Source organism: Lygodium microphyllum, unplaced genomic scaffold, assembly GCF_053477565.2.
Source record: "Lygodium microphyllum isolate KBCC unplaced genomic scaffold, Lygodium_microphyllum_v1.1.10 scaffold_50, whole genome shotgun sequence".
NCBI classification, from domain to species: Eukaryota; Viridiplantae; Streptophyta; class Polypodiopsida; order Schizaeales; family Lygodiaceae; genus Lygodium; species Lygodium microphyllum.
In genome coordinates this window covers 608,475-627,734 of record NW_028229533.1, presented here as the reverse complement: position 1 = coordinate 627,734, position 19,260 = coordinate 608,475, and positions in this window count along the sequence as shown.

Here is a 19,260-nt window from a genome sequence, read left to right as displayed (position 1 = left end):
TCTAAAAGACATTTTGCTACTTGTGCGAGTATTACCAAATGGGCCATTGAGAATTGTCTTAGAAATTCATTCATGTAGCTAAGATTCTTCAACTTTGCACAAAATCAACCTCCTATAGAGGCTTTGGGAGCTAGAATGCTAAGATCATCTCTTTAATTAGACCTGGCACTTCGCGCCTAGGGCATGCAAAGTGCAATGTTACAACAATGAACTTCAGTTCACTTCCTAAGCCTTGCTTCATGCAACAAGAGTGTTGTTGGCCATATGTACTTCATCGCACCCATAGAATAATTTGTTATGGCTCACATAGTAACACATCTTTGGTCTGCACACAAAATTGTGTTGCTTTATGGAAAACTCTTATACATGTATCTATTTCTAATAATGTTATTATGCAATAAGCAAGGAACCTACTTTGCCATATTGTTATATCTTTGACCTCTCCACTAGATTTAATGGTGAACGTATTGCATCAAGCTAGGATTATAATGGGCCTGTTGAGACGAGAGAGAGAGAGAGAGAGAGAGAGAGAGAGGAAATCCACACAATTGGTGAGAGAGAGAGAGAGAGAGAGAGGAAATCCACACAATTGGTGAGAGAGAGAGAGAGAGAGAGAGAGAGAGAGAGAGAGAGATGGCGGATCTTACTCCCCTTGACCTGCGGACCTGATTACCTGCCTCGTGTGCGCTACCTGAGTTTTCTCAGACCAGCGTAGGGTCTGTTCTGCCCTGCTCGTAACATGGAGCCGTGCCCTTGCCTACCTGTGAACATCTGGTCGACCTGCTGTGCTAACTGGCGTGCGACCTTCTTGCATCGCCCTGCTTTGAGAGAGAGAGAGAGAGAGAGAGAGAGAGAGAGAGAAGGCAGCAGACTGACGATCTGCTTCCAGCGATAGCCTGTTTAACTGACGAACTGACCATCCGCAGACTCACAACCTGTGTAAAGGGCTTCAAGGCACATCGTGAGGTTTTGTTGCACAAGTTCAGTCCGTCACCCTAACTGCATAATAGGTGTAGTATACATGCAGGGCCTGAAGATGGAGATAGATTTTGTTCAGATTTGAGACAGCCAGTCAAGGTTGAGAACAAAGCTTGTAACCATTATAAAGAGAGAGAGAGAGAGAGAGAGAGAGAGAGTTTGTGCGTGTGTGTGTTTTAGATTGAGTCCAGCAAGAGAGAGAGAGAGAGAGAGAGAGAGAGAGAGGGTTTTGTTATGGCGAATCTGCAGGTATCAAATGGTATTAATGGGGCCTTTCTCGACCAGCATATAGGGCATGGGGATGATAAAGATTTGACGGAATCAAATGGTGACTCGTCGGTTGAAGATTCTGGGCAGTTGATGGATGGGGATGAGATGGGTAGATGTTGTAAGATGTCAGCTGATGAACTGGTTTTATGTGCCACGAATTTACCTCAACAAGATGTTCATGCTTCATGCTCACAGACCGATGGGTCTCTTCAATTTATACTTGCCACTGCCAACAATCTTATGTCGGATTATGCTCATGCCAATGAGGGTAAAGTGAGCTCTTTATCAGAAGGGGATCATGTGGTTGCTGTCATGGGAACTGACTTGGTCTTACAATAGATTGCTGCTTTCCATGAGAGGCCAACCATCCTTTACTTTATGGGAACGACTCCTTTGATTACTAGGATTTGTGCTTAGTTGCAATTCATGCTTGTCAGTGCAATTGAGATACGTCAAGATGATATTTCAAGGCCAGTGCAGGTCCCTCTCATTGAAGAGATCTATGATGGACCGAGGGGGTTTTTAATGTTCTTTTTCGCTCCTTGGAAGTGCATGCTCACATTATGCAACGTATTCCTTTGTTCATGGATGATTAGCTAGTGCATATGGTCCCATGGAGGCCTATGGCTGAGTTTCAAGAGCTACTTAGGCAAGCATGTCCAATTTGGGTGGAGATTGTTGATTTTCGTACATATCTTTGGCAACTTCTTTCTTTGGTTTTGAGAACCCTTGGTGAGGTATTGGTGAAGCCTCGATTGGCCTCCCGCAATAGGAATAGGGCATGTATGCTTTGGGATACAAGGAAACCTCGCCCAATCAAAACTTGTTTTGAGGTTCGTGGGTTGCAAACGTTGGTTTATGAGCTGAAATGGTACACATTTGTTGGACACTGTTTTGGATGTGGCCAATTTGGGCCATTTCATTTCAGAATGTGATAGGAGCCTTGAGGTATTGCAGCGCACTTTGGATCCTGACATGGATATGCAAGAGCATCATTTCCACAGATGGTTCAACAGCAGCTAGAAGCTAATTCAGTGCCTCTTGTCCAGCATGGACATGATGATGGAAAGAAGGATGTTTCCCAAGCTGGTGTTGAGCGTGCATCACTTTCGGTTGGTCGGAATTTGCCTCCTTAGGATGATTCTTGGGTCACTGTGGTTAGACATAATACTAGACAATATTCTCGTTCGACTCCTACTCATCCACCTCCACACCCTATCACTTAAACTTTTCAATGCAAAGGTAAGGGATTTTATATGAAACCTCAATCATCATGTATTCTTGCCGTTGGTGCGGACAATAAAGGGGCTTCTGATTCAGCTTTGTGATTTGACGCGCTGTTGGAGGGGTTTTTGTCGAAAGGTCGAATCCATCGAGGATCAGAAGTAGAAGGAAGTAGATATAGGAGATGGAAGAGAAGATAGAGAATATCCAAGTGGTAAACACGACAAAAACAAATCACAATGAATTGAATCAATATGTATTGAAAGAACCTGGAATCTTTGCACTACTCAGAAGCAATCTCTAGGCATTAGTTCTCCTGGAGCTCCTTCATAGACAAAAAATGTGGATAAAAAAAATAGCTCTTTCTTTGCTGTCCGGAACCCAAATCTGATGGCTTCGTTGGCTCCGAAAGGGGGTTAAAACTCTAGGACACCTACTCACGGATCTCCCAGATCACTCCTTTCAATTCAATCTGCAGTTTTCAGCTTGTTTACAGCGATCGCGACGCGCGCGATTTTGTCAATCTGTCTATTTTTATGAATAATCTCCTAATTGGCTGAAAAAGCAACTAGCTTTTTGCATGCCATCCTAATCTAGAATCTTTTTTTAACTTTTTCAGATTTTTACAATAAATAATATAAAAAATAGACATTATTCAAAAATCTAGTATTTTCGGATAAATCATGCAACTCACACTAGTACTAATGGCTCAGATCACATTGACTCTCTAGATCAATAGAGAAGTCGGATGATGATGCATTCTATACTTTTTCACACTGTCCTCATAACATCACGACATCCACCCCCTCTGAACCTGCACATCCTCCGATATGTGTCAAAATCCTAGTTGTCACCGGATTCTGAGTCCTCATCCTCTGCAACCATATCCTTTACTTCTTCATTTTCCATATCTTCTTGGCTATAGCCCCTATATCATGGCCACTATTTTCTTCCAAATCTGGCAACTCATAGGCAGTAAATTCCCGCCTTTTGAATAATTTGATTATTTTCCCTGCTATTGGAAGTTTTATGGCTGTCCCATCCAACTCATTTAATGCATAAGTAGCATTATCAAACACCTGTCTTACCACATAGGGTCCAAACTATCTTTTGGAAACTTTACGCATGACACTATGCTGATTATCTAAACTGCTATCATAAACCAATACCCAATCCCCATCTTGCATGGTTCTTGGTCTTAGTCTATGTATTTTGTCAAACCGTTTCTTGTTCTGTATTCTTGCTGCCCTTAACTTTGCAGTTGCTGCCTCTATGTCTTTTGACTTTCTTTCCAACTGTCTAATGCGTAAGGCCAACAACTTCTCTCGATTTCACTCCTCCTCCCAAGGTAGCACACTCCATGTGACTGTCATCTTTTCTATCGGCATGACGGATTTTTTACCATACATCAATTCTGCAGGCATATATCGTGTAACAGTACTATGAGTTGTTCTGTCAGCCCACAAAGCATAAGGGAGCAATCGTGGTCACTCTTTTATCTTCTCTCCACGTGCTTTTGCCAATGCCTTCACAATAGGTGAATGGCCTCTTTCACTTTTGCCATTTCCTTCAGGGTTATAGGCTGGAGTTAAAGCAATCTTTATCCCCAACTGTGCAAAGAAATCATGAGCTTCATCTGCATCCAACTCACCCCTATCTGCTGTAATTTTTCCCACACAACCATATCGACAAAAGATCTCTTCTAAGAGAAAAGTACATACTGCATTTGTCGTCTTAGTACATAGAGCTCTCCCTTCCACTTGATTAGTCAAGTCTTCACGAGTAAGCACAAGATACCTCATTTGCCCAAGACCTGTAGGCATTGTGACCAAATCCACCACCCACTTAAAATGAAGAGACAATGGATATGTGGGTTGCAATCCATCCCGATGTCTCACAGTTGAATACATTTGACATGTATATGTTTTCACAAAGTGAGCAACATCCTTATACATACCCTGCCACCAATATCTTTCTTTGATTTTTGTAAAAGTACCCCAAACACCTCTATGACCAGCCCACAAGCTTTCATGAAATTCTTGCATTACTTTTACTTATGAAGCTCTGTCACCCAAAACTCACAATGGCATACCATGTTTCTTTTTAGCATGTTTCCATAAGTATCCATCTTTTAAGAAAAATCCATAGGCTTTCCTCTTGATCTTCTTAAACTCTTCATCTGACCATTCATCTCTCTTTGTTAATGTATTGAGATATTGACCAATTCTCAGCCATTCTCCTGCATATTTGTCTTTTAGAAACACATCTACACAAGATGCAAAACACCTAAAGTGTATTCTCTTTGTTGTCCAAGCTTCTGTTAATGCTATAGCAACACCTTGCATTGCTAAATTCACTCTTGCAATATCATTTTCAGCCATAAGAAAGTTATCTTCTTCCTTCTCATCCATCATCCCATCTTCATTCTCATAACGTGCTCGAGATAACATGTCTGCCACTGGGTTATCTCTTCCTGCAATATGCTAAAATTCAGGGTTCAAAGATTTGATGTATGCAATCCACCGAAGCATAGCAATGTCCGGAGTAGTACAACTAGTAATCATATCCAATACCGGCAAACAATCAGTCTCAATGACTACATGAGCACCCATAAAATACTCCTTATCACATTTAAGGGCTGTCACAATTTCCCATAATTCTCTTTTAACCTGTGGATATCTTCTCTGTCGTTCAGTTAATACTTTAGCACCAAAGTGAATTGCATATCTTTGTCCTTCCTCATCATCTTGCTCAATTGCCCATCCAATCCCGATTGGGTTTGTATCAACAGTAATAATGATAGGCTTTCCATGTGAATAGTCAGCCTTTCTCAACGTTGGAGCAGATTTTAATAGTTGCTTCAATTTCTTCATTGCTTTCTGATGCTTCCTTTTCTGACATTTCCTTAGAAGCTGATAAAGAGCATCGGCTACATGTGCAAAGTGAGGAATCCATATCAAATAGAATACACATGCACCCAAGAATCTACGTACCTTTGATACATTCGTGCATATATCTTGCATTCTATCAATCCCATCTATTTTTGCTGGTGATGGCCTTTACCCATAAGGCCCACACATATGCCCAACAATCAAAACCTCTTCAACTCCAAAGACAGACTTTTGTCCAGAAAGAGTTAAATGCACCTCTTCTAGACATGTCAAAATCCTCTCACAATCCACAATATGGTCTACAACAAACTGTCTACATCCTTGAGCATCCATCTCTTCATTCTTGTCATCCACTGCACACTCTTAGATTGGAACATCATCCAAGAAGGGTATAGTCAATTGTGGTATAAAATCCCTGAGTATCCTATTCATAGCATTTGTCATTTGTGCCACTGAGTTTGTTGCACCCTGTGGGAGAGTACACATCTGTACTAACCCCAAAGGAGTCTTCATGGTTGTGATATCCCTGCTTTCAATTGCAAGCTGAAATTGATCATATCCTGAGTAAAGATCACCCAAAGAATAGATCACTCTGCTTGCAAAAGCCTCTACAAATTCATCAACTACAGGACCTGCATCCACATTTCTTATGATCACTTTATTGACCGGTTGCATGTCTTGAATAAATCTCAAAGCCCCATTCTTTTTGGGCACAGTAAACCAACGATTTGAGTACGGGGCTAAAGAAGGCTCCAAGATCTTCATGCGAATCTTTTCATTTAGCAAATCCATCAGCTTTGGCAAGTAAGCTTTAGGCATTGGAATAGGCCTCAAGTTCCATGGTACATATGGGACAGTAAATATGACCATAGGAGAGACAACATTTGGATCCACACAACCTATTTCACTTGGTTGAAATGCAAATGCCTTCCCATGTCTAGCCAACATCTGCATAAAACAGTTTCTCTCAGCAAGCAAAAGAAACCCTTCTGCACCAACTTTCAATTCCTGTAACGTTTCAGATGTAAACTGATGACCTATATCTTTAGGATCCTGTAAGCTTGGCTGCCTTGACACTTTTTCATACATACCCTCACTCTTTGGTGGAAGTGGCAAAGCAATTGGTTTCACCTTTTTGTCAACTATCTTATACTTTGTCTCCACAAGTGCTTTAGCCCATTGTAATCCTTCCTGTTGAGCAAACAATGCTATAACATCATACATATCCAAAGAACATACTGACAACACTCTGTTTTCACCCTCATTTTCTGCATGTATAGTTGCTGAAATTTCAGCCATAGTGTCAGTAATATTCAGCCCATAAAAGATGCCTGAAATGCCATCATTTTCAGCTAACAGGCCCAATGATCTCAGTTTCTTAATAGCCCGTTTCATAGATATGCGTTCAACCCTACACATAGCTTTCATAGGCTTACACCAACATGAACTGTTTGCTGTAAACTGAGAATTACCAATACTAAATACATGCTTCATTTTATCAAGAGGCGAGTACACCCTCTGAACAACACTACTATAGCCCCACATTACAGCAGTGCTTAATGAAAATCCAGGTCTTTGAATTCCCTTGCATTTGGAACCAAAGGAGACTCTCGAAGCGTATCACGATTTCTAGGATGATTAACACAAACAGTAAGAAATTGGATTGCTTTTCTCCCATCCTTGCTTCTGACTCTTGCATAAGCAGAACCATCATCAAGCACCTTTGTTTCCATATGCACTCTTGTAATATAGGGCTGTCCCAAAATCATTGCATATAAGGAATTATCTTGCACAAAGAAGTGTTGCTCTTTATGTACATCACCAATTGTCACTTTCACATTAGGACATGTAGTATAGAGCTCCCTTGAATAATTATTTGCAGCCCTCATACGCCAACCATGATCAATGTCCATAGGCCATGCACCATTTTCATATAATCTCCGCTCAATGACATTTATTTTCCAGGTTGATATTGGATAAGTGGATGAAAACTAGCTACTCCTTAGTCTCCTAGACCATGGGCTCACTGTAGGTGTAGTACTAGATGATGTTTCTGGTCCACTAAGACTCCGTGATTCTTGTTTATCTTTCTGCACATAATTGTTCTGATCATTATTATAATCCAAAACATCACCAGCAGGTGTATACCAACATCCCATCTCATCAAAGATAATATCCCTGCTCACTCTGAACTCACCTGGACAGGGTTATAACAGTGATACCCTTTCTGCTCTAAAGAGTATCCAATAAAAACACATTTTTTTGCCTTTGGATCAAGCTTCTTTCATAGCTTTCTCCTCCTCCCTACTCTTGCTTTCTTTCTCTTCCTCTACCTTTCTCTATCATCTCTCTCTTCACTATCTTCTTCTCTCTTCCAAGTCTTCCCTTCTTTTCCTTTCCTCTCCATTATATATATATATATATATATATATATATATATTTCTCTCTCTCTCTCTCTCTCTCTCTCTCTCTCTCTTCTTTCGGATGCCCAGTGTCGCAAATAAATGAGAAGCCTCCCAATTAAGCCTTTGGCCAAGGCTTATATAGCGTTAAGACATGTAAATTTTCACATCTTTTTGGAACATTAATACATTACTATCTCTTACTCACGTCCTTCTTTCACTTCTATGGCTTCTCTTATTTTCTATCTTTCTCTCTCATATTCCGGTCTTTCTCTCTTCTTGTTACTCTCTTTCTCCCTCTTTTGCATTCCTTCTTTTCTCTCTCCTATAGTCTTCTCTCTTCTCTTTCTCTCTCTCTAGTCCTCTCCTTGATATCCTTTTGTTTTTTCTCAAATAAATTGTTAAATAAGTTAATGGATTAGGAAAACATCAATAAAAGGGTTATAAATCTGAATGGGATATTTCTAGATTATTTTCATAAAATTTTAAGATTTGTTTGACTATGTTTTTGAGAAAATGTAAAAATGCCATTGTACTTAGCAGCCAACTTTGATGTTGAGGCATAGTGTAGTTCATGTTGTCCATGGCCGTCAACTTGGTGTGAGTAATACAATGACACAAAAAAAAGATGAAAAAGCAGGGAGCAAACTTGGTGGAAAGAGCTTTGTAGGCAGATTGGCCGTATTAGCGAAGACTTGGTCTTTGGGCATTAGGACTCGAGCTAAAGACGAAGAAGAAAATTGTGCAAATCTCATCTTTGTTTGACTATTTTAATGTTGTAGTTCTTGCACCTCGAGTGTAAAATTCCTACACTACAATGTATAGCTATATCATGAACTAAACTAGGAAAAGCAATGTGCCATACGAGGTCAAAAAAGATGCTAAAGAAGTCGAACAAATGAGAGACTATCTTCATGGTAAATGAAGATGGTTATGAAATACTAGCAAAGTATATACATTCAATCCTTGACTGAGAATCACTCCTCTCTTTTGAACACAAGTGCTTTTGCCACCTTATTATCCACTTTCTCTTACCATAAACTCTAGAGCTGAATCTTGTATATTCCCTCTCATCACCTCACATATAAACAAAGGACTCATATGTTTTAGTGTTCATCATCAAGACTAAATTATTTTTTGGCATCTCCATTTGTTCTTATCTTGTTGGCCATGTAAATGATTGAGAAGCTTGATTATTCTTCATGAGGAAGATGATAATGTATTCGAAGCCATTAAAGCTAAGTCGTATGCAAAGGAGTTGTGAACTTTATTTCGAGTCCTATGTGATGTAAGGGAAGCTAACGATTCATTGGCTTGTATTATCATGCCAGGTTTTCAAGTTAAATGTGAGTAGAGTTATATAAGTGATGAAAAGTTAGTGTTCTCTTGAGAGCGATTGCCAAGAGAGGAGTTGAGTTAAAGGCCATTTGCCTAGAGTATGTCTGATGTGTATTGAGTTGCTTACAAGATTTGATAGGGTGTCTACTCTAATGTCTTCCTAGTGTTTCAATCTTATATTTCACAAGTACCAACTCCTACCTTGCCATGCTTGCTTCATGAGTCCCCATGTCTTGGGGCCAGCAAGCATGTAACTCTGCGACATCTATGGTAAGATTGATGTAAAGGCCGAGGTGAAGAGTCAGGTATGGATGAAAATGAATAGATGTTTTTTTGGAAAAGATACACTACACGTCATGGAGTTTCTTAAATAGGTGCTTGAGCTAAGGTACATAGATGATGCAGTTGGGAAGCAACTTTCGACTATATGTTAGATGCTCAGTGGAGTGTATGAGTCCCTAGTACACATGATGGTTGTAGGGATGAAAAGATGCTTTGTATACAAAAGATACAACGAATGGTGGATTCTAGTATATAGATGGTTGAGCTTGGATATGCAACTTTTTTCACTGATGAATTTTGAAAGAAAATTGAGAATTTATACAAGAGGCTTGTTGCTGCATATAAGTATCAACATCAATAATGGGAGAAACAAGAAGAGGAAGAACAAAGGAGATGGGATGAGAAAGGAATAAGAATACAAATAGATGAGACATATCAGATGTGAACAAAGGAGCAAATAAGGATGCAGTTGCTACCAGAGGTCACTACTTGCTATTGAGGCTGAGAAGAGTCCTAATATGAATGTTTTTAATTCACCTATTGAGGTTTTGAGCACTTGTGCAATGAATGCCTATGCTGAATATATCGGGGCTATGATTAGCCCTAAAGAGGATGCTTATGCCACGACTAGTGATGCTTTGAGCTACCATAGTGATGATGTCTCTACCGATACTAGTGATGTTTTGAGTCACCATTCAGGTGATGTTTCTACAAATATTATTGTTGCTTTGAGTCACCACACAGATGATGTTTCGATATATACTTTTGATGCTATGAGTACCCATGCAGATGATGCCTTGATTGAGCCTCAAGCAGATGACAAGGACAATTTTTTAAATAAATTTTCTAAGTGCTTATGAGGAAGTCTATGGGGCTCATATACTACTAGATGCAAAAAAGCAGAAAAGTTTAGAGAAACTCTTGATAAGTTGACTAGATATGCCACGGATGGCAAAGAGCATGTAGTGGTGGATGAGTCAGCCATTGCATATGTATATTTTTTAAGTGCATATGAAGATGCTTATGAAGCTCATGTTTTACTTGATGCAGGGACTCAAAGGGAAGTTAGTGACTAACTAGATGCACATGATTTGTAGGGCACACTTTTGGTCTATGAGACAAATCATGAGTTAAAGACTATGCAGATAGGAGACATATACTAGGTATGATGCTCCACAAGTGGAGAATGTTTTGGATGCTTCATTTGATGCCTTGATTGGGAACTTAGAGATATTTTGGGATATGTACTACCTCGATGTTTTCAATGATACTCAGAGTGTATTGGATGCTAGTGATGCCCAAATTATTTTGGATGTCCACCAAAAGGGTCAATAGAAGTAGCTTTGAGAGTCATGGATTTACAAAGACCAAGGATGCTGCTATGTATTTGATGAGTGTATTTTGAGTATGCATATGGATATTGAAAAGTCTCTAGTGTATGATGCACACTTAAGGCCTTATGATCTAGGAGGGGGTGCTTGCTGTGCTAGATGTATGATCCAGGTAAACAAGTGCTTTTGTGCATTTGTAACGAGGAGTTGAGTATATGGATGTTTGCCTCGGGTGGTTGCACAATCGGCACATCTAGAGGATGTGTAGATTCAGAGGGGTTGGATATTGTGCAGGATAGCATCCTCCATGTGGAGGCTTTGAATGTAGCTATGTTGGGGCAACTTCTAGATGAAGTGGTGGATGTTGGTCTTGTTTCGTTTTCCAAGTTCTTCTCATTGCATCATATACTAGTTCATTATGATGTGGGCTATGAGGAGATGAGACAAAATATGATAATTGATAAAGGACTACCTCCATGATAGGATGCGATAACAAGAAGATTTTCTTGGAAAGGAGAAGGAGAATCACAATAATCTCAAAGTCCTTGAATGTCTTGCATGTTATTATTAGCATATTATCCTTTACAAGGCTATGAAAAAGGTGTAAATCTTATATGTTTTGCAAACCTTGGGGGAAGGAACCAAAAAGGAGCTAACAAAAATCTTGTAGCTTTTTGCCTATGTAGGAAAATAATATTCTATTATGAGCCTTTGGAAAATAAAGGAAGAGGCTATTTTGTATAGGGAGAGAGATTTATTGCTTGGAAGGGCACTTTTGGTATGAGACAAAGAACAAAAAAGCAAGTGATTGGGAAAAGAAGGGTTTGTATAGTATCTTGAATGGTTATTTTGAAGCAAAGAAGGCTGCATATGTAGGAGGAGGAATGTAAGGGTCGAGCTACCATGGCATGTCGGGCCTCACACCTTCAACCGCCCAAGGTGATGCTATCAACCTTATGCAATCTTTGATCATTGTCTTCTCATACAAAATCTACCAAATAAGGCTCTTGCAAATTGCTGCAGAGTTGTGCAAACAACATGATAGAGCCTCAAACAATGTATGAAGAGAGAGTTGTACATAATGAGCATATGCACATTAGAAATGACATCATTCTCACTATGGCAATATCTTGCTGATTAAGACTAGCCATTATTTGCATGAGGGGGGAGGAGGCCAAGGAAATCAAATCTCTATCAGCCTACAAGCAGCCATAAACAAGCAACATGTGGAGTTGAAGTAGTAATAAACAACAGGTTGCTGAGTCGGCGACAATTCTGAGTGTGTTCTCAATGGATGATCTTGCATGGCTGACATGATTTGCGATTTGCATTGGCAAAAATGTCATTGTACTTAGTATCCAACTTTGATGTGAAGGGAGAGTGTAGTTCATGTTGTCCATGGCCATCAACTTGTTGTGAGTAATACATTGGCACAAATAAGAAAAGAGAGAAAAAGTAGGGAGAAATTTTGGTAGAAAGAGCTTTGTAGGAAGATTGGCCGTGTCATTGAAGACTTTGTCTAGTGGCATTGGGAGTGGAGCTAAAGATGGAGAAGTTTGTGAAAATATCATCATTATTTGATTGTTTTAATGTTGTAATGCTTGTGAAATGAGTGTAAAATTCCTACACTACAATGCACACCTAGATCATGAACTAAACTAGGAAAAGCAACATGCCATACAAGGTCAGAAACACTGCTAAAGAAACTAGATAGAGGAGAGACAACACCATATTAGAGAATTTGGGAATCTCCCAAGTTTCACATTCAAATAAGGGATAAAGATTTGGCCATGTGGCTAAATCATAACCCATGCTTCAAAGTGGGTCTTGGAAAGACAACCTATATAGTAAATAGGGTAGCCACTTTCAAGTAAGGGGCCTAGATTTGATCATGTGGCCAAATATTAACTACTATATTGGGAATTCCCAAACTATATGAGAATTTCCAGATTCCTAACATAGTGTTAGACTATTTGTCATGGTAAATGAAGGTGGTTATGAGCTACTAGCAGAGTTATGAGCTACTAGCAGAGTTATGAGCTACTAGTAGAGTTTATATATTCAACCCTCGATTAAGAAGGTGGTAAATGAAGGTGGTTATGAGCTACTAGTAGAGTTTATATATTCAACCCTTGATTAAGAATCACTCCTCTATTTTGAATAGCAAGTGTTTTTTCCACCTTATTATCCCCTTTCTTTTACCATAAACTCTAGAACTAAATCCTACATATTCCCTCTCATCACCTCATAGATAAACAAATGACTCATAAGTTCTCATGTTCATCATTAGGAATAAATTATTGACCGATATCTCCATTTCTTCTTATCTTTTTGGCCATGTAAATGATTGACAAGCTTGAGAATCTATCGTGAGGAAGATGATTTTGTATTCGAAGCCATAAAATCCTTACTTGTATACAAAGAAGTTGTGAAGCTTATTTCAATTCCTATGTGATATAAGGGAAGCTAAAGATTTCATTAACTTGTATTACCATGTTAGGATGTCAAGTTCTATGTGAATAGAGTTATATGACTGACCAAATGTGAGTGTTCTCTTGAGAGCGATTGAGGAGTCGAGTTAGAGGCCAGTTGCGTAGAGTTTATTTGATGTGTATTGAGTTGCTTGTAGGATTTGATAGGGCATCTATCGAGGTGTTTTCCTAGCATTTTCATCTTATATTTCAGAGGTATTAGCTCCTACCTTGTCATGCATGCTTCACCAAACCCCACATCTTTTGGCCATCAAGCACATAGCTCCCCGAAAGCACGTCGTCTTGCTAAGTATCCAATAGCAGCTGACTACATTTGCATGGGGAGGATGCGACACTAGTGCCCAAGTGTTGGCCATGGCATGAGCTCCTAGTTCTACATCCATCACATTGTGCTAGTCGGGGGCTTAATCAGAGGCTAGGACATCAAGAAAGTTGATGGTGTTGGCCTCCAAGGGGCCATGGATGGTGAGATTGGAGTCTTTATCTTCATCTTTGAAGTGAAATACGGGGTGAAAGGCCAAAGCTGCATAAAGATACTCTAGTGTGCAGAAGTGAGTTTGTTTCGCAGGCAAGCATCCCTATATGTGATTCTTTGGTGTGGGAGGAGTGGTGTAAGTGATATTGGGTGAAGCCTCGGTTGAAATGAGATGTGATGTGGAGGATATGTAGACTGGAAATCGATGAGGCCACATGCTAGAAAGGCTAGAATTTGAGGCAAGCATGGTGTGCGGGAGTGGAGGGGTATGTGAACCCCCGTGAGGGAGGGGAGTGGGTGGTATGAATGGGTGAACAAGGAGGAGAGGATCGTGACATAGCCAGGAGTGAGTTAGTGGAGCCGTGCCACTCCTGGCACGTGGTGGCACTGTCGACTAGGCTGTCGTGTGGCAGCGCTGGCTGGGTGCGTAGCGATTAGAGGTTCCAGCATGGGTCATCGCTGCCTGTGAGATAGGGCTGGTGGAGATCGTGGCGACTATTGTGTGGGTTGTCGCTGCCTGTGAAGTAGAGCCCGTGGAGCAGTCAGCGTGGAGGAGTTCATCGCTGCACCTGGTGCACTGGTGATGTTGATGTTGGCTCATGGCGCTACTGCATCGTGACTAGTGATGAGTGGTGCTGTTGCGCTTAGGCTAGGGACAGTGATACGAATTGTGGACCTTGGTTCGGAAACACGACTCTGTTTGGTCCTGGGATGAGCGAGCTGCTTTGACTAAAGTAGGGGTGGCGACGATGTTGTTGGTGGGATGCCAGAGGAGGTGCTGTGGCGCCTAGGGCTCGGAGACACTTTGAGCACTAGGGTGCCTGTGTGCATTGAACAGTTGGGTGATAGCGAGAGGGTAGTGGCGGGAGGTGGCCGGCAGGTAGGGAGTGTGTCGGACGACCGGGAGGAGAAGGTGTTAATCTTGCCCTAATAGAGGGCAAGTCTGGCTCTGTGGTCGAAAGGGATAGAAATGATGATAGTATGGTACGGGAGTTTAAAGGGGAAAGAGGTAGATATAGGGGGGAGTCGGGACACGGGAGGGGTGGAGTACCACTGACATACGCGGGGGAGCGGGGGGGGCGGAAGTGAGGGTTGGGGAGACAAAGAGGACATTGATGGATTAGGGGATAGTGAGGCGTTAGGGGTGAGGGTGAGTTTAACTTAGGAGGATTTTCATATGGGATAGGTAAAAGGGCCGAGAGAGGCAAATTGTGTGCATCCTCGGTGGAGGTGTCCATGTGCTTGGGACCATCGAGGAAGAGATTTTCTTGGAAGAGGGCTGAGTGGGAGAACATGAATTATTGTGTGCGAGCATCATAAAGCCGGTATGATTTTAACACCAAAGCAATCATTGTAGCCGCAAAAGATGGTTCTTGTGCTTTTGGGGGCAAATTTGTATAGTGTATCTGCAAGGACGTGAAAGGCAATGCAACAAAAGTTTTAAAGGTGTGATAATTGAGATGGATGATTGCACAATAGGGTATATGGCATGCGATTTGGTTACCGAGAAGATGACACTCAGTTTTTTGTGTATGTTGTAGTTGTAATAACTTCTTCCCAATAGGAGTAGGGGAAGCATGGAGTGGGTGCTTTCCACCAAAGGTTGATTTTTGCATTGGGCTAGACCACATTGTTGAGGGTGTTCAAGAATAGAGAATTCTCAACAAATGCCTTTAGCTACACAAAACACATTGAATTCATTGTTGATATATTCACCCCCATTGTCGGTGCAAACTAGGTTGATCTTGCAATCAAGCTTGGCCTCAACTTTGTATTTGAAGGTTTAAAATTTGGTGAAGGTGATTGCTTTTTCTACAATAAAATAGTCATAGGTGTACCTAGAAAAATCATCAATGAATGTTAGAAAATATTAGTTTCCTATGAGAGATGTAGATTGAGTTGGGCCACAGTCAAAGTGAATTAGATCAAGCAACTGTGAAGTGGTGGATTGAGAGTGAGGATAATGAAAATGCTTAGCTTTTCCCAAAAAAAATACATCCTTCACAAAAGAAAATAGGAGTGATGGTTTTGGATAAACCTAGTACAAGTTGATGCTTTTGCATTTGTTGTAGGACATGTTGGGAGTTGTGCCCTAAGCGATAGTGCCGCAAGAGAGTTTCAGATTGAGATGGGGTGTTTAAGATAGAAGAGAGAGCTTTGGCTATGCTATGGGTATTGCCAAGTGGGTATACTTTCCCTTCTTTGGGGCACATCATAGAGAGTAAGTGACCCTCTATGTTTTTGGCTTGTAGTGTGCAATGATGTTTAGAGAAGGAGAAGGAGATACCATGGATTGTGAGGTCACCTATAGAGATTAAGTTTTGATACAAACCTAGAACATAATAGGCTTGGTCTAAAGTGAGATTGTGTACCACTGGGAAGTGTGATGACATCTTTGCCATATCCTAGTGCATGTTGGATATGGTGGTCTCCCATTGAGACATCAAATGGATAAGGTAGCTTTTCATAAGAGGATAACCACTCAAACTAAGGGGTCGTATGATGAGTTATACCGGCCGTGTCAAGATACCAAGTTTGATTGTGTTTCTTGTGCATATAGTAGTAGCTACAAAAAATCTAAGTGTAGTGGATGTGTCCTCAGTGTCATAAGTGGATATATTGGAGTAGTGAGTATGTGTGTGAGGGTGGGATTCATGAGAAGAGGATCCATGGTATTTAACTTTGGTGTCACATTCATTTATGGTATGTCAATTGGTAAGTACCACTTTTCTCATAAAACTTCATGTAAGTGGCAAGAGCCACATTTGGGCCATTGGAATGATCTTGTCGAGCCTTCTTTTTACATAGTTTTGCAATCAAGCCTTGTAGTTGAAGTGTTGATGAAGCATGAGTAGTGACAAAGGGCCTCCATGAAGATGGGAGAGCCGCGAGTAGAAGCATGGCTTGGAATTTCTCAAAGACGTCCATCCTTGAAATGAGAACTTCATCGAGCAAAGAGATCCATCCATTGAGAAATTTAGAGGTAGCTTGTCCTTCTTACATTGTGAAGTTATTGAGTCTCTTGAATATTCCCAAATTTCTTTGGAGGTGGTGAGGGTCCTTACCATTTGTACTTGCCTATCTTTTGAATGGAGAATGATTTCCATGCGAGCTATGAGATCTTTGGTGTCCCATGCTTGGATATCAGTGAGATCGAATTTTTCGTCAAGTCCATTGGGTCCTTTCTCCTCTTCATACACAACTTTCCAAAGGTTAAGATGCATTAAGTAGTGCTCCATCTATGGCTTCCACAAATTGTAGTTGGATCCATTAAGCTTGTTGCTGAGGTATTGTGCCTTGGAGATGGCACTTGTGAGATCAGATTTTCCTCCAGTCCATGGAGTCCTTTCTCCTCTCTAGACACAACCTCCCAATGGTTAAGTTGCATTAAGTAGAGCTCCATTCGTAGCTTCCACACATTGTAGTTGGATCCATTAAGCTTGTCGATGTTGAGGTATCGTGCCTTGGAGATGGCACTTGTGGATGATTGCCATCCATGGAAGTTAGAAGGATTGGAGAATGAGAAAACAAGAAAGAATAGCATATGCAAGGGATCTCCCGGATGAGAGGGGTAGAGATGTGGTTAAGGACTAGAATGAGTGCTTGGCACTTAATAGTGCATGTGATATTTGGATGGATTAGGGAGGAGATTAGTGAGTGCTTAGGAGCTCATTAGGTCTGATACCATGCGAGCTTAGTAGTCACTTCAAATAAGTGATGTAAAATGAGAGTCTAAGTAGTAGAGTAAGAGATGAAGAGAGTAGGTGAGAGAGAGAGATAGAAAGACATACATGGAGACTCAATAGATGAAAAAATGTTGCTTCAATTCATGAGCATGATCAAGTCTACATCGATTGTTGCTAGGTCCCTCTATAGGAGAGTGTGGAGTATTAGGTGACTTGGCTACTTCTCTTAGAGGGATTTTAGGATAATAGACATCCTTCTCTTTCTGCCAACTTAATAGAGGGTGGCTTGAAACTCAAGCAATGCCATCATGTTGATCAGTGGGATAACAAAGGAAGCCAACTTGTATAGAACTTAATCCATTATCCAAGATATCACACTACCCTACATCAAAGGGGAGCCTTACACTCTCAATGTTGGACGTCACCTACACATACAATTGCAATGCAATTAGCCACGTCACTATTTGTGTCGCAACACAAATAGTGACACAAATTGCGATGCTACTCAAGTGAAAAAACGTGTGCCGAACTCCGAGTACGTCATTTTGCACAAACGAACGAAAGAGAGAGTGAAAGGGAGAGCGAACTGCATCTTGCGCTTGAGAGGGAGAGGGAGAGAAAGAGAGAAAGAAGGAGAATGAAAGCTTCTCACCGCCCCTGCCACCATTTGTGAAGAAGAGGAGGAAGTATATGCAGGGCAAAGAGGAGCTGTTGAATCCATCCTCGGGCCTTTGCGGTGAGTGCATTGTTCCCTCTTACTTTGTTTTTATTTTTTCTTCTTTTCTTTGCTTGTTTTTGTTAAAAATCATGTGTATTGAGAGAGAAAGAGAGGAAATGAGAAAGGGAGAGGAAGAGCAAAAATGAAAGAAGGAACGAGAGAGATCTGAGGGAAAAAACATTAAACTTAATAAAGAAAGAGAGAGAGAGGGAGGGAGAGAGGAGAATGAATGAATAAAAAACAAAGAGAGGGTAATATCAAGTTCTTTAATTCCTTCTTTTCTTGTTTGTAGTTGTAGTAGCAGTAGTAGTAGTAGTTCTTTAACTTCTTCTTTTCTTGTTTGTAGTGGTAGTAGTAGTAGTGGTGGTAGTAGTAGTAGTTCTTTAATTTCTTATTTTCTTGTTTGTAGTAGTAGTAGTAGTGATTATTTAACTTATTCTCTTCTTGTTTTTTTTTTTTGTAGTAGTTGTTATTATTGTTGTTGTTGTTTTATTTCTTCTTCTTTTTTTTCTTATTTGTTGTTGTTGTGGTAGTGGTAGTACTGGTAGTAGTAGTTGTATAATTTTTTAATTTCTTATTTGTTATTGTTCTTTAATTTTTTATTTTCTTGTTTGTTGTTGTTGTGATAGTTGTAGTAGTAGAAGTGGTAGTGGTAATGATAGTAGTACTCATGGTTTAGTTACTACTTTTTTTCTTGTTTGTTGTTATTGTGGTAATCGTAGTCGTCGTAGTCATGGTTGTAGTAGTAGTAGTAGTAGTTTTCTTGTTTGTTGTTGTAGTTTTTTTTTTTCTTTTCTTGTTTATTGTTGTTTAGTTTTCTTGTTTGATATTGTTGTTGTTGTAGTAGGAGTAGTAGTTTTTTCTTCTTTTCTTATTTATTGTAGTAGTAGTAGTAGTAGTTGTTGTTGTTGTTGTATTTTCTTCTTTTCTTGTTTATTGTAGTGGTAGTGGTGGTGGTGGTGGTGGTAGTGGTAGTGGTGGTACTAGTAGTGATTCTTTAACTTACTCTTTTCTTGTTTTTTATAGTAGTGGTAGTGGTAGTGGTAGTGGTAGTGGTAGTGGTAGTGGAGAGCGAGAGATATTTTGTTAAAGGAAATAAGAGAGAGAGAGGAAGAGAAAAAAAAGAAGGAATAAGAGAGAGGGAATAAACATACAACATAATAAAGAAAGAGA